Source organism: Dermacentor albipictus, chromosome 9 (assembly GCF_038994185.2).
Source record: "Dermacentor albipictus isolate Rhodes 1998 colony chromosome 9, USDA_Dalb.pri_finalv2, whole genome shotgun sequence".
Classification (NCBI taxonomy): domain Eukaryota; kingdom Metazoa; phylum Arthropoda; class Arachnida; order Ixodida; family Ixodidae; genus Dermacentor; species Dermacentor albipictus.
In genome coordinates, this window is record NC_091829.1 from 61,978,111 (window position 1) to 61,990,724 (window position 12,614).

The 12,614-nt window shown below is 42.5% G+C and overlaps 1 protein-coding gene and 1 long non-coding RNA gene across 13 annotated transcripts in view; both read right to left on the reverse strand.

Annotated features, from left to right (window-relative positions):
* The window catches only part of LOC135921394 (sericin 1-like), a 189,994-nt gene that overhangs the window by 73,669 nt on the left and 103,711 nt on the right, over window positions 1-12,614 (reverse strand). The window lies entirely within an intron of this gene.
* On the reverse strand, window positions 1,002-10,356 carry LOC139050046 (uncharacterized). The gene is made up of 3 exons (XR_011508746.1): window positions 10,340-10,356; window positions 3,474-3,532; window positions 1,002-1,122 (listed from the first exon to the last, which is right to left on the reverse strand). It is a non-coding gene; the product is annotated as an uncharacterized lncRNA (long non-coding RNA).

Genomic DNA, 12,614 nt, shown 5'->3' on the forward strand with positions numbered 1-12,614 from the left:
GCCCTGCGGGGTAGAGTTTACAAAGTTAACTACGCGGAAAAAATATATATCGCAGTTAAACTAGTTACATATCGAGGAGCATCCCAAGCGGGCAACTTCCTTTATCTTGAAATCGATATAATGTGTCCGAATACTGGCGAATGATCTACCCATAACACAGACGATTTCATAGCGATGTGTAATACGTGAATTTTGAGCGCTTTCAATGTGCTATTTGATGTAGTTGATTGAACCATGGCGGTGTTATCATTGCTGAGCTTTAAAGATGCAATTTTTTTATTTGAGTTTCTCAACCTTTTCTCAAGTATTTGACGAATCTAAAATGCAACTGCTTCAGTTATGATATCACATTCCTTTAAATGCCACCAGCTTCAATACCCGTATGGTATGTTGCCAAGCACATTCATGCCTCTTTTCCAATGTACTAAGGTCGTAGATCCTGAGCCAAAGGTTCTTTCTTACGCCGACACAATATTGTCTGAACAGCAGCTGTTATTTGTCATTTAAGTTATCCCAAGATTTATCCCTCGCGCAACTGCGTCAGTTCCAGCGTAATTCTTGCAGGAATTTTACAGGAAAACAAAAACCCTGTTTCATTTCGTGAGCCTCGGCTGCGATGAGCATCTTTCCTTCACAATCTTTACATATTCCGTAACAGGGAGTAAGTAAGCAGGCTACCAACCAGCAAGTCCACCGCCAAGGGCGGCGTGTTAACAGCATGGAATATCGGGCGACCTTGTATAGCTTCGTGGTTGTGGCATGGGGCGTGCAGAGAGCCGTGTGATCTCTGGTCGCGCTGTTGAACCACGAAATTTGTCAAAGACTACCGCGCCGGCCGAATGTTCAAAAGTGTCAACGCAGTGCCTGTTTCAGCCATCAGAGCGAGCCCCACCCCAAGGAGAAATTACCGAGTATGGGCATGATTGTTACACTGGTATCCATCCCTGTCGTCTCTGACTTCCCTTGTAATGGAACGTTTCTAAATGAGAACTTACGTGGCACCGTCGTCAAAACTGGCTGATGCGTCCTCCATGACAGCGCGGCTTCTGCTGGGCCTTACGTTATCGATGTTCCTGGTGGGCCCCAGGGGCGGGCAACTTGTTCTGTCATTGTCAGCGGCATCTGTATGGCATAAAAATATATTAAAGATGTTCATTTGCCATAGTGCAGGGGCAATTCATGGGAAATGAATATTTCGTGCTTAAGGCACTTGGCAAGAAGCTTTTAGTGGTAGGACAACTTTACTGCTGTGCTTCCATACGCAGTGGTTTTTCTTTCTGCAAATATGTCTTGAAGGCATGCCAGAGCTTCGTGCTGATGGGGAAGCCAAACACGATCAAGATTGTGCAGTGTTGAATTCTTCTGAAGCTCATCACGTTTTATCTCAAACAATGGGCAAAATACGACAGTGCTCAAATTGAAAAAAGACGTCGTTCTCTTGGGCGTAATACCCTTGCCGTATTATATTCTGTATTATCAAGTAATAAGCACATTACATGCCTCAAGAAGTTCTTGCTTATTGTTAAACTATTACGAGCAGCAGCATAGCCCGACGAAGGAAACGACACACTGAGAGGACGCATTTCTACCGAGGTATTTTAGCTTTTCAACGTATGCCCTTAGTTGATTGTCCTTTTATTAAAGATAGGTGCGCCATCCAAGACTTACTCGCCTTTCAGATACCGATTTTCCGATACCCATTTATTTACTCCTGTAGCTGAATTTCTTATGCAACGGCTGTAAGCAATGCATGTTTAGAATCTATTTAAGAGCGCGAAAACGGCTGTCCTCGCCAGTGTTCCCGCGTAGGCTATCAATACACTATAGGACAACTTTCAGAAAGATTTGCTCAATGCGCATATGTAAGATTCGTGTTGCAGACAGTACATTAGCCTAGAAAGAAATGCGGAAGTACAATTTCACGTGGAAATGCCACTCAAAGGTGCAACGGAAAGCGTAAAGTACGTTAAAAGTGTTGACTGTGTGAATAGCGCTGCAAGGATTGTACGCAGGGGCACATTTTCCTTTAGTACGCAGAAATTGCGTGACATTAAAGGAAAAGGAAAACGCGAGACGTGCTCAAAGGCAGTGGTTACGGTAGAAACCTCCCCAGGGTGATCATCGACGCCAGTACAAATAGCATAAGAACTGTAGGGACACGCCGCATTGTCAATTACACCTTTACTTAAAATATGAAGGGGAGAAGTAGGCTAAGAACGTGGACTGCACTGCTACACCCACATGCCTTGGTGTTTATGCCTTGGTATGCCACAGCAAACATTATACGCGGATTCCCAACCACCGGAACTAAAGATAAGAGTTTTATCTTTGACTTCGAATGAAATACACTGCGATATCATAGACGTAATTTAAGGAACGCATTTTTTATTGTGTGGCATTCTCAACTTAGTCCTGCCGCTAAAGTCGCGACGTTCGCCGGGCCTGCGAAAGAGGTTGCGTAGATACGGGCAGAACGAATAATGCTTGACGCATCCAAGGAAGGCTAATCACCTTACAAAAAATTGAATTCAGCAGAAAGCCGGTGTTTCAGCATGACGTAAGTTTTCTAGTTAACAAAGCATTTCAATTTGGAAGTAATGGCACCCTCATTGGAAATCGTTGGCTACTTTGATTGTTGCTAATTCAATACGAATAATGTTTAAGTTTCAGAAGCGGCTCGTTGGCACATTTGGTAAAAATTTATGGCAACAGAGCACAAACTCACCAATACTTTTTTTGTCCTTGCGGTATATTTGCAATAATTTTTTTATGTTGTTTATGCTGCGCCTGTAGGTTGGCTTTCTTGGCATAAAGAATGAAGAGCTCGAATATAGGCTGTTTTCTGGTGCCCCGAATTCTGTGGTGTAACTTCTGCATTCGGCAGCAGCGGGATATGTCTTCTGCTCGTAACATGCTATTGGTGAACATTTCTGAAACTCTGCCTAAAACGGTAGAGCACCGTAACGTCCCACAGCATAGACATCTGAAATGCCGGACTAATTGCACATCACACTCGGCATTCGTCTCAAAGCACTTGCTTTGTCATCCAGCTTGATAGGTATAAGGGAGACATTAACGAGTTGCCAGCAGGTCAAACGCACTGAGATTCTGTTTGGTAAATTAAATTGTGGACCAATGGTCAGGCGATGATTCAATTTACGAGTGAATTAATCATTATATGGAATGAACATTCTCGGCTTCTGCCCTTATCTAGGGGCATGCTTTACCAGCCCACCTATTAAAGAACAAATTCTTTCAAAAACTTCTACTGCATAGGCGACGCATGAATTTGCGTATATAAGATAAAACAAAAATTTCTTAGTAAGGACAGTTATCAGCTGGCTGATGCGGAAACCACTTTGGTGGCGCTGGTAAAGTGCATCTTTGTTCACTATAAGTGTACCGCATTCACGGTAACCGTAGGAGCCATCTGCCATATTTGTGGTAAAGGCGAGTGACAATCGCCTACATACCGTCGACGTTGCAAGTCTCGTCGGTCATCGGCATGCGCTGCAAGGTGTCATCAGAAATCCTACAAATAATGAAGTAGTGGACAGACAGTTACAAGCTGTGACAAATAAAGATGAAATTATCTTTTATACAACCAAGGTTCAGAAAAAGCAAAGTCCTGTTTTGTAAATGCACTACTCGCAACGGTTCGTTCTCAATAAATACCTACTATGCTGGCTGGCCTAATATGAACGGCACACTCGGGGCAATACATGGTGGAGAGCACTCATTCAACTTAGACGAAACGGCGCCTTGGCTTGCACAAATACTGTCAGTTTACCTGTTGAAGTACTTACAACGTGTCATATGTAGTTTGCTATGCAAAATGTTTGCGGCATTTGCTGCAGTGTCAGAATCCTAAGAATAACTTCTGAATAAGATCTCTCAAAGGGTTTCTGCGTCAGTGAAACAGGTTGAAGTATTACAATGACACTGTGCAGATGATGTCTGATATTACGATGCAAACCAGCGCTAATGTTAGAATAATTAGTATTTGTGGCTCCCTGATGTGTTTCGGCAACGCCGTGGTGAATGTGGCGTCGTCATGCCAAATACAAGCATGACTCATGGATCAGGCAGCTATGAGGAATATATCAAATTTCAGGTGATATTTGAAGTTATAGGCTTAATTGACTAGCTCTGAGGAATACAAGCAGGTTTCTGCCTCTCAGCCAAGTATTATTTTGAATACTTACGAACAAAATGACGAGTTCGAATGAAATATAGATGAATTAGAATGCAGTTTTTCAATGTTTGTTTTCAAGCGATGCAAAGTTTGCTTCTATGTCACTCGCTGGAGCCTATATAAGAATTCTTAGAAGGACAAAGATTCTTCTGAGAACGCTTGAAAAATATCCTAAGACTGATGCAAATGTTAGCAAGAATATAGCTGAAATGCGACGTGCAACTGCTTTCGTTCACAAATGATAACGGGTACCGTAGAATACCATAACTTCCCACTTCTTTATCGCTGTGGTACTAATTCACCCCAGTTTGCTATATGTAAAAAAAATCTGAACTAAGTAATATAAATTTAGGTTGTCAAAAACAATAAAACAGAAACATATACCTTCTTTGGCCACACAACTCCAAGCGGCAAAAGTATGCTTTCCTCTAATGCGCATTTATTGCCTTTAAGGAACACATGCAACGGGAAGAACAATCGTTTTAAAACAAGTAGAAGCTTTTCATGCACGGGGTTTACTTTTTAGTAAAGTAATGCTTTAGGCGGTCAGTACCAACTTTCTCCCATTCTTTTGTTAATTGGCAAATGACAGTATTACTGCGCACTTTGACGAGTTGTCCAGAAAACACTTATGGTTCGGCATACCAATTGTTCGCCGCGGTTAGAACTAATTCCGAGGTTTTTGTGCAAGAACCATGGCCTGATAAAACGTTTACCAAATTCAGGCGGACTGCGCAAAAGTTTTCACCATCGAGGTTCTGTGGGGAGCCCCTAAGTGCAAGTAAACAAGAGCATTTTTACAGTGCGCTTTCATCTAAATACGGTGGTGCCATCCGGAATTCTTCCCGGGACTTCAACCTATAGCACTCCATCGCATGTGTGCATTGCAAGAAGTATACATCAATGGAAAATATTTTTGTCTGTACGTATACGTTCGCTTCATGTTCTGAAAAATCTTATCCTGAGCACTAAACCGCTGACTTTGCACTGAACATGGCAATATTTTCTCATCGCCCTTGCGTCGACGTGTCTTGATCTAAGAAAGCAACCAATTTCAAAGCTCAAGCCGGCTACAATTAAGTACCGTCGCCTATCGACACATTGTTCGTATCAGATTCCAGTGGAATCGTTGGTGCTCGTGTGCCTTCCAGAATGCACACATGTATTCGCGTTGCACGTGCAATTTGATAACAAAATGTTGGACAACAATGAAGAGAAAAAAAGATAGAATCGACGACAATTTTCGAAACTGTTCTGATACATGCAGGCGCGTCATGCAATGAGAAGTAACTTAAGATGTGTTAGCCGGTCAAACGCGCTCATAGCAAGAAGACATACAACTACGCGTGTCAATAATGTAACTAAATACTGCACCTCCGTCACAGGGATACGTTTGTGAAATCAGACTAAAAGACTCTACAGCTGTACCTAGAGTGGAGTAAAAGCGAAAAGAGACGACTTCCGAGTGTATAAGAAAGTGCTTTAAAACAACCACTAAAACATTCCCATTCGTAAAACATTCTACAGTTTAATACAATCTCACTGCTGTGAACAGCATGATAAACAGCGAAAATATTCCGTATGAATAAAAGACCCAAAGAGAGAACCAGAACATGACGTGCATTAACAATTTGTAAGGAAAATAAGCTGCCCTCTGTTTATGTTTATATGTTGTCATAAAAGCTGTCTCTGGGAGGCAGCAAGACCTATAGACCTCAAATATTGGCAGGCATTTTTTTTACAAGAAAACAGTACCTATTTTTTAAACGGTTCCTAATGAGAGGTGTTCCCTTCTATTCACACTGCAGAATAATTAAAAGGATGGTTACGTAAAGCTAGTTTACTAGTGCACTGTCAGACCGCTTGCAGAACTAAATGAGGTGTATAGGATCTTGGGCGAACATTTGAACCTTATACACACACAAAACACGAACTCGCAGCCCATTAGGGTTTGTCGAGAAATGAGTGCTAATGCTACATTGGCGAACAACATAGTTCTGCAAACAGTGAGCTGTAGCCAGGACCTGCAGTACAGTTCGACATTCAAGTATCCAAATCTTGTTCGAGACGACGTTCTGTCTCGTAATTTTGAAAAATCAAGCGGCATCCTTTACTTCTTGCGTTTCACTCAGCAGTTTAAACGTCAAAAGAAGCTCGAGAGAATATCAGCGGTTATTTCTTCCTGCACGGGTTGATGGTCACGTTCTTATGCAAAACATGTGGGCGATTTCCTGCACTTGCGTACTAGTCACACTGTTGTGAGTGCCCACCCATATGCGTCTCCAGATGTGCAATCAGTTGAAATGCATCTCTAGACGAACATCCACACAATAGGCACCTATTATTCTGGCACATATGTGCATCGAGGTTTTCTTTCTTTGCGAACCTAAATCCACACTGCTTGTACTCTTACGGCATTTTACAGTGGTGAACTGTTTTACGGTGTCTTCGGAGATGTGCACTCTGCTTAAATGAGAGACTACATATGTCGTAAACGAAAGGCCTGTCGTTACTGTGTGACTTGAGATGAGTTTTAAGATGTGTTGTGTTTTTGAATGGTTTAGCACAGATTTGGCAGATATGGGGCTTCAAACCTGGGTGAATCCGTTGATGATTATGGAAATTCGACCTGTCCGCGAATGACCTCGCACATATGTTACATTTGTATGGTTTCTCGCCAGTATGCGTGCGGTAATGTGCAGATAGATTGACATCCCTTGTTAAAAATTTACCACATCTTTCACATTTTTGTTTCGACTTCTTGGCAGACGATTGATCGCATACTCTGACACTGCAGGTGTCTTGCTGTTCCATTCGTCCGGTTCCAGTAGCATTCCTGCAAGGATACCGGCAAATTAGCTCGAAATGGCCGCCTCTTGTTATGGTAGGACAGAAACACCTTTTGCCTATGTAGAGGTTGACAAACTAAATCGCGGGTTAATGGTTAGGCGACTCGCTCAATTCGAACGCTAAGTTTCTTCATTGATATTTAGCGCTCTATTTGGGATCTCGCTTGGCAGAAATTGAACACTGGTGCTTTTGGTTGTCAGTGATGCCTGAACTTGAAACTAAGAACTATCTTCGTTCGAGTGTCAAGCAACACAGAAGCCTTCCTTTATTTATGACATCACGTATATCCTACATGAAAGAGGTACCGGTGAGTAGAAATGTCTGTCAATGATGGTTAGTTAAAAAGCTAACCGTCCCATGTATTAAAAATACATCCGCGTCTTCAACGCGCTCACAAGGAGTGTTCAGGCAAAAGTCCAGAAACGTACCCTCGGAAGTGAGAGATTCGGCATTGAAAAGACTTTTTGGATCAGCTAAAGTAGGTGTGCGTTTTACAGGGCAGCTCTTGATGACCCGCTCCTGCGGCGAGCGCGGGCGGCGTAACCGAGTGAACGAACACAACAGCGAAAGGTGAAAGACGCGAGCCTTGAACGATGGGGAAGTGGAGACGGACGAGATCTACCCCTTCAGTGGCGTACGCGCGGGAAACAGGTTTCGTGCGGACCTGCCCCACCGCTCCTTCCGTACTTGCCTCTGGTCTCAGCCGGAACACTTGTTTCTTATCATCGTCAATTAGCGTCTGCTCTCGCTGGCGCTTTTTTTTGTTTGCTTTGTGCGTATATCTTGGCTTGCGATTGTTTTGCACTCTGCTTGCGTGACGCGAATTGTATAGTATCTTATATGGAAGGCAAGCAGGACCAGCGATTTTGCTGGATCCTTCAACCAGTCATTCAACGAAGCCATCGCACTTGACCTCTGCTACATGTCTCTCAACATCAGTGTATCGCGAAATGAGAACACCTATAAAGCTGCGTTTGAATATTGAATTATGGGCTATCGTATTCGTCGGTGAATTTTTTAGGACGCTTTGTATGCTAAGAGTAAACAAGTTCGGCAGCATGCTCCACTCTTCCAGCACCTCAAAATGAGAACCTGTTGCACGCATGCTAATGTCTAATGCTTCACGATCGGACGAGTCAGACTTCTTGCAAGACACGATGACCCGCAGTATGAAGTAAACGTTTGGCACTGTAGATCGACCTTCTCAAAGTCATATCCGAGAACCTAATGCAATAGCCGAAGGTCCTTTTGTTCTTTTTTTTTTCATTGGCTCTTTCTTTCCGTCATTTGCTCCCTCGTTTGTTCGTTCTATTTTTTTTCCTCGTTTGTGGTGTTCATATTCGGCGATTACATCTTTGCTTGCTTAAGCGGGTATGAGCCATTCCTGATGATATTTTTTCTTTGTTTTTGTCGCTTACCCATTCGTTATTACTTAACTTTTACTATTTCTTTGTTTCATGATCCCTACCATTGAACCGCAGCCATGCACAGGCCACTGGGTCATCCTTTTCAATAAAGTTATCTCTCTCTCACTGCCACTTCTGCGGGCACGAGCCATTGCAACGAGCCACTTAAGGCGTTCGGATAAATTATTAATTCGAAATGGTACAAAGGTGAACTATTTGCGTGATTCTAACAAGTATAGGTGGACTGACTCCCTACCGGACATCATACGTCTGAATTTAAGCCCTACATGTCGATTACGAAGAATAACTTCCAGGCTCATATTTTCCTGCAGTATTTGTAGGATGTCTTAAAATTCGACTCGAATTCTAAATGCGCACTGGTCCTGCCGAAGGCATCGAGGTGCCAACGCGCACATATATCCTCCAATCGCAGCCAGCAGAAATACGCCAAATACTTCGGTATTTTCACGCACAATTGATGAAATATGCTGCCGAAGAAGTTTCTCTTTTTTGATTCCTATCGTTTCATTGTGCAAATATGCATTACAACGCACATTGCAATCTTCGTTGATGCAATATAATTAACCTGTATTTCTCTCACTTTTGTTTCCGTGGCCAACAGCATTTTTCTCGATGAGTTAACAAACGCTGCAAGCGTTGAGTTAGGACATTGCTGATACGACACACTTTCTTCCGTTTATAGAAGAAAAAAACAAACAAACAACGGGATGTGGAGCAGAGGTGTGCACCGAGTGTATGTCCTGTCTCCAGCGTGTTGCTCTCTTTAAATAGAATCCAAGTAATGTGCTATTTACTTGTGTACTTGTTATTCTTGTTGCGGTTTTTCACAAGACTCATGCAATGCTATGGTTTGGTTCGAGTCGTGGCGTTACCTCGTACATCGTTTCTAATCATTCCACCTTATACGGTATCGAGACAGGATCATTTATTAAAGAAATTACAGCTATCAACCAATCAAACTTAGTTTGCTTGAACCAGGTAATTATCAGCAAATATATCCATCATAACTTGAGTTTAGGTTTACGAGTGCGAAAAATGATGAAATCGCTAATTTTAAAAACAGTTGAAGCACAGAATTAACAGTTACATACCGGAAAAATATATATCGCAGTTGTCTTAGCTGCATGTCTTGGAGAATCCCAAGTGGGCAACTTTCTTTATATCTATTGGCAGCCAGCTTGAAATCGTAACAATGTGTGCCAGCATTGGCGATAATCTACTCATAAAAGAGCAGATGTCACAATGCTGTATAATACATGAATTTTCTGTACTTTGCTCTCGTTATTTGGTGCAGTTTATTAAATCGTGGTATAGCTTTCATTGTTGAATAACAAAGATGGAGTTTTGTTTAAATTAGGAAGGGACAGCGCCTACTAAGACGACCACGAGAGGGAGAACGACACAGGACAAGCGCCAGGGCACAGGATTGGACCTTGTCCAGTGTTGTTCTCCCTCTCGTGATCATCTTAGTTGGCGCTGTTCTTTCCAAATTCAAGTATGCACCATCTAGCCCAAATGAATGTTGTCCTGAAATAATTTTGTTTATTTAGTTTCTCAAAGCTTTTTTAAGTACATGACAAACTGACAATTCCTTCAGTTTCGGTAATATCACATTTATGTCAATACCGCAAGCTTCAGTATCCTTACATGCTGTTGTCAAGCACATTCATCCCTCCCTTCCAATGTACTTGGGCACTAGATCCTGAGCTAAAGCTTTTTGTTTGCGCCGACACTAAATTATCTGAACAGCTGCTTATATTTGGCATTTAGGTCACCGGAACTTCCATCCCTCGCTGAAGTGCATCAGTGCAAGAGTAATTCTTGGAGGAATTCAGGAATAAAAAAATTCTTACAAAAAATTGCTCACCTAGCGTCGTTTCCCGAAGTGCCCGATGCTTCCTCAGTGCCAGTTTGACTCGTAATAGCCACTACGTAATCGAAGCCTCCACTGCTGCTCCAGACCGGAAGTATGAAACTGGTGCTTCCGGTTTCTGTCTTGTCTTTATGCCCTGAAACAGAGATGCTGATCGAGAAACAAGAATGGGAAGCAATAAGTTTTCTTACAGCCTTGATGCTACCCCGGCGCTGGTATTGGCTGCTTATTCTGACTATTTTGCTCAATAAAAGCGAAAGCTTTGTGGAACATCATTTCCTCTCGCTAAGGTAGTGCTGAGTTAAAGTGCATGTTTTACTTTCGAAATTGCTAGGGCAAAGTCCGGCTTAAGAAAAATTAGTGCAACCCGTAAAGCGGTGAAAAGTTCATGAATGAGAAAATTGTCAGCCACCTGTACATGTAAAATTCCTATTATCGGCCATGATGAAAAAAAAAACAATGCTTCATCTACTGCAAATCTCTCATTGCGAGAAACCCGGAAAGGTTCTCTTTGTAGTACATTTGTGCTATTGGCAGAGTTCCGGGTGCCTATGGTGATGTCAAGGACGCATCCAGCGTCGCCTGCAAATTTATAAAAATTTTTTAACACCAAAAAACGTCGTGGAAATACAACGCACCCTGGGAATCAACGTGATGCGAAGCATCAGCCTTTTACAACAATATAGTGTTTTTTATGTATTCAGCACACCGTTATTGTTAAAGCTATTATAATACTGGTACCAGAAAAATAAAATTTTCACATCTGTTCGCCGTTCCCCCATCATGAAGTCCGTACAACGTCGCATAGGTTTTACGAAGCGTAAAAACTTGCATGTAATGCACACATCCTACGTTTCGCAGACATGGGTGCCTCTAGAACGATAGAAGCACGCCTGTGACCCCGGTCAAATTTCTTTTGCATCAAGGTCAAATGTAGAACCCAGCTTTGCGCTTGATGAAAGATGTGTGAGTTGGTCATCGGTGGCGCAATGATTGTCCTTTTATTGAAAGAGCCCCGGACAATTACCTACCTACCCTGCTTTCCTCCACACTTATCTGCCTTCCGCAAAGTGGTTGTTCTTTGAAATATAATAAAATAAATAAAGACTATACATACGCTGTACATTTCAACTTTATTATTGATGCGTTATTGAATTGGGTTCATTTGTTTCCGAGACGTCAAACGGCGTTTCGTGCTTAAAAGATGTATCTCGTGAGTACAGAGGTTTATGCGCGGCTGATGTTAAGGCGAAACCTGAAGATCTTGAAAAATTTAATGGGCGAGCCTGAAATTGGCAGATATTGGTAATACTCCAGCTTGAAACAGAGTTTGTTCATAGATTAACTTTACATTTGCACTTGCAGAGCAAAGTCAACGCTGGGAGCGGATTGCAGCTGGCTTTACTCCCAGCAGTGAAGCGTGGGCGCTATCCTTGTATGTAGAATGACCTCGCACTTCATTCTTGCATGCTCATTGCGCACGGCAAGAAGCTTTTAGTGGTAAGGAAACTTTACTGTTCTGCGTCCGTAAGCGGTGCCTTTTGTTTCTGCAACGTTGTGGAATTCATACAAGAGCTTCGTGGCGATGAGGAAGCCGAGCCCGATCAAGATTGTGAACCATTGGATTCTACTGAAGATTATCAAGTTTTCTCTCAACCCACAAGCATTACCACGAAAGTGCTCGAAGTGAAAAATGACATGTCGGGTTTCCTGTGCGGAACAGCTGGCCCAATATATTTGCAATTATATCCAGTAACAAGCACATTAGATGCCTAACGAAGTTCTTGCTTATTGTTCATTTATTACGAGCAGCACTTACTCACGACGACTTCATGTATAGGGCACACTTGTGCAATTTTATAATATCGCGTGAACGTCAACCGGACTGGCAATCAGGGCCGTATGACGAAGTGTATCAATGAAACAATCGAGAATGCGCGCGCGCATGCGTAAAGCATAGCCCAGAGCATGTGTCCTCGGCAAGGCTTTACTGCTAGAAATATGCTTCACATATCACCTTTTACTGCTTTGTTTTCCTGTCCTTTCGCTCTTGTTGTGAAGTCTTGCACTGATAATTGCTTAAAGCCACGTCTTGTTGTGAAGTTCTTGAACAGAGGCGAAGTCGGAGCAAGCGTATTGACGTTACTTTTATCATTTATTTATTGCCCTCTCAGTAGAAAGAAAGAAGCAAGGGCAGTTTAAGGCCAAAGTGGGTCGCCCGGTCTGGTCTGGATGCTGCCATTATGCACAAGCAGTGCAAGTTGCCGTA